We start from the raw sequence: 3828 nt of genomic DNA, 5'->3' as shown, positions 1-3828 counted from the left end.
CTGACTGCTCCACTTCGGATCCAGCTCCCTGCTAATGCACCTGGAAAAGCAGCAGAGGACGGCTCAAGTACATCTCCCTGCACTACGTGGGAGATCCGGAAGAAGCTCCTGGCTCTTGCCTTTGGCCAGACCTCATGCTGGCCTTTGTGGCCATTTGGGGAGTGAACCTGCGGTGGAAGATTTCTCTCTCTCTCTCTCTCTCTCTCTCTCTCTCTCCCTCTCCTTCTCTCTCTCTTTCAAATAAATAATAAATAAATCTTTTTTAAAAAAGAAAGAAATGACTTCATAATGCAGACTGGTTGGAATTATAGAGGCATCAGAGAGATTCACAACCTTTTCATTTTGAAGCCTGCAAATATTTGTGGGCGCAAGCATCAAGTCCCAGTGGACATCTCTTATTCTTCTGCCGGTATCCTACCAAACTCTTCTGACACTGAAACCATAGCCAATTTTATGTGAATAGTTTTTATGGTAAGGCTTACATGGTTTTTTTCAGATACACACTGAGTACGTTTGAATGAAACAGTGTGTGGTCTAGGTGAGATATGATAGGCCAGATACATGTATTTCTTGAAGCTATGGGATAGGCACATGGAGTTGTCTTTTTTTTTTTTTTAACCTTTGTATGTGTTTGAATTTTCCTCTATAAAAATATTTAAATAAGTAACATACACAAAAGGAAAAACAAAGTTATCCCATATTCATATTAAATGAATGAAAATGAATTAAAGTGAATTGTTGTATCATAAAATGCATATTCTATCAGGTTGATCTGGAGAAAAGCTACCATGTACCCTAGTATACCTTAAAATGTTTTTACCAATTTTGATGCCCTTATGTAATAGATAACACAGATTACTCTAGGCAGGAAAGCACATGAAACAGTTTTTTTTCTCTGTTGCCACTTTTTTCAGCTAAATAGATATGACTGCTAATGGGGGTATTCTTCAGTTGTAGCTGTTAAAACATTTGTTGGCCTTTTACAATAAAAAAATGTAATGACTGTGTTATTCTATTCTGAAAATGTCTTATTCATTGCATATTTTAGAGTCATCAGATCTTTAATACACGAAACACACACGGCAGTCGTAGAACTATAAAGATATCTATCAACAGCAAGTTAAAAGCCAATCACATTTGAGATATTATATCTTTGCGTAAATAATTCACTACTTTATCTTCTAGTTAAGGCAAAGGCCCAGTTTGAAAAGGATTATCTCATAAGAGCATGAAACTAGTGATTATACCGAAGCAACACCATAAATGCAGGAACAATTCATAGACAATCATGAAGATGAAATTTGAACGAGTTTTATAAAAGCTCCTCTGGAGGTTTTTTCATTTCTTCTTTCCTCAGTATCATTAGAATTTTAAATTAAGGCAAATATATCACATTCAGAAATGATAGCTAGAATGAAAAGGACATTAAAGTTTCCTATGTTGTTATGTAGGTTATGAAAAGAAATATGTATTCCTTGTGTCACTTTTATATCTCAGTGAATATCTATTTACAAATTTTGCTCCGTATTTCTAAGGAAACTGGTTTTACTATTATAGTATGCTATATAATAAAAGCAAAAATTACACATTATATTAGTTATTCTTCTCCATTTTATGTCAAAACACACAACTTTGAAAAATGTATTTATTTGAAAGGCAGAAAGGCAGAGAGAACGAGAGAAAGGCAGTCAGAGGCAGACGGACGGACAGTTCTCCCACCCACTGGTTCACCCCTGATTGCTCACAACAGCCAGGTTTGGGCCAGGGCAAAGCCAGGAGCCAGGAGCCGATGTAGATGGCAGGAACCCAAGTACTTGAGCCCTCACTTGCTGCCTTCCAGGCTGTGAATTAGTAGGAAGCAGAATTGGAGAGCCAAGTCAGAATACAAACCCTGGCACTGTGATGTGAGATGTGAGTGTCTTAGGTGCACCTCAACCCCTAGGACAAACCCCATCTCCTAAACGCAACCTGTGATAGTGACTCGCTGCCACAAAGACCCACCCCCTCTTAATCAATCTTTTTTCTCTGAGGATTAAGAAGGGCCTTTCTGTACCATCAGGTAATTGATTCTTGACAGAATAAACAGTTATACAACCATTCTTTACCTCATTCAGGGTTTTACCAGGGCAGATTAGGTCAAAAATAGTTGCCCAAGTTTCAATGCCTTTGAGAAGATTTAGTGTGTCAGAAACAAATCACCAGTTCAAGAACTTTGTCAAGCGTTGATTTCAATCTGTTTTGCTTTTGATTGCTTTGATCCAGTTTATCACACTAAAAACAGTCAAAAAAAAAACCGCTTAACCATGATTTAAATATTTCAATTACATATACATAGCATACACAGCCACATTGATTTAATCCATAGAATGACATTTTGTTCAGTGCAAAAAAACAAAACCCAAAACGAAAGCAATGGGTGTCATCTTTGCTAATAATCTCTCCATTTATGTGGATCCGATCTTCAGACGCATTCAAAATACGTAACTAAAACATTGAGAAAAGGGTTAAATGACCAGAACTGTGTCATTTCCTCTGATGCTCAAAACCGTGTTCTGCTAGAGGCAGAGAAGGTTGTGACCATCACCAGTTTACAATCCGGAAAGGTGACATTCTCAGAGGTTAAACGGCCTTCCCTGCATCACAGAAATAGTAGTACGGCTAGAAGCAAAGCCCTTTCCCCTCCCGACACGTCCTGCCATGCAGTTTCCAAGACAATGATGAGTGAGGGTGGAGCTTCAACCGCGTGTTTACCTTCGGAAAGCATTTTTCTCTCCAGATCCCCAGCTGCCTGGCACTGGCCTCCCATCCAGGCTCGGAGCCATGTTAACAGGAGGGGGCAGGTGGTGGCTTGGCCATCTGCCCTGCAGAAAGACTGGGTCACTTCCTCCTTGGGAGGCATTTCCAGGCTCCTTTTCCAAGCATTCTAAAGCAGAGAGGAAAACCAATCTGCCACTGGAGCAAGTAGAAAAAATAAGCACCAAATTAGTATTTTGCAGTCCAAATGACGATATCAGATCATTGGTTATCTTTAGAAAGAGAGTAAAATTTCAGCTCTCTGTACCAAAGCTAGAGCCTCATCTGTTAGGGACACTGTTGCAGGAGCAAGTAGAGAGTATTCGAAGTCTGTTGTTCCTATATGACGAGGTAATGCTTAAATAAATAATTGGTTCCCATCATACAACTCAATGTTTAGCCAAGTCCAAACTTACTGCTGCCAACATTTTAAAGTCAACACTGATATCTAAAACAAACACAGGCTGACTAACACACACTGGTACATTAATGAAAATATATTGCGAAATAGCTCCTTGACGATGGATGTTCTTGGGCTCTTTCTCTGGATAACAGTTGATTATTCAGGAAAATATTTAGCCTCTGCATATATATGTTTTGAATTAATTCTTTGGGAAAAGGTTTTTTTTTTTTTTTTTTTTTTTTTATTCCTTCTGAGCACTTGGTGTCCAGAACTGTGACGAGTCTGAGATTTTATTCTACTTTGAAGCTGTTAGGCTGCCACAGTTTCATAGGAGCTGGCAAAAGTCTTGAGACTCTAGGGTCAGAGACAAAGGACTTTAGAGCTTACAGCAGCGTCAGCAGTTGAAAGGGAGTCTGAGCTTAGAGAAGGCGGGCTTCTGACACTGGCCAGTAACCTTCGGTTATTGCTCGAGAACGGCTTTCTCACTCTCCTAAGGTTGTTTGCTTTACAAACATCGTTGAAAAAGAGTCCAGAATCAGGGCTGGCAATGCCTTTACTCAGAAAACATATAAAAAGTGAGAAATCCATGGAGCATTGTCCCCTGGTATTTACTCTCTACCAGATGCTGTGAT

At 39.3% G+C, this 3828-nt stretch overlaps 1 long non-coding RNA gene across 2 annotated transcripts; it reads right to left on the bottom strand.

Moving 5' to 3' along the window:
- Positions 1 to 1659: 1659 nt before the first annotated feature.
- Positions 1660 to 3112, bottom strand: LOC133749404 (uncharacterized). Of its 2 annotated transcripts, XR_009864582.1 has the most exons (4): positions 3062 to 3112; positions 2752 to 2952; positions 2123 to 2271; positions 1660 to 1841 (listed from the first exon to the last, which is right to left on the bottom strand). It is a non-coding gene; the product is annotated as an uncharacterized LOC133749404 (long non-coding RNA). The 2 variants fall into 2 exon arrangements; XR_009864581.1 differs by having other exon boundaries at positions 2752 to 3091.
- Between the last annotated feature and the right edge of the window lie 716 nt (positions 3113 to 3828).

The sequence above is a fragment of the Lepus europaeus genome, chromosome 2 (assembly GCF_033115175.1).
Source record: "Lepus europaeus isolate LE1 chromosome 2, mLepTim1.pri, whole genome shotgun sequence".
Lineage (NCBI taxonomy): Eukaryota > Metazoa > Chordata > Mammalia > Lagomorpha > Leporidae > Lepus > Lepus europaeus.
The sequence above is the reverse complement of the archived record's forward strand: the minus strand, read 5'-3'. Positions and strand labels throughout refer to the sequence as shown.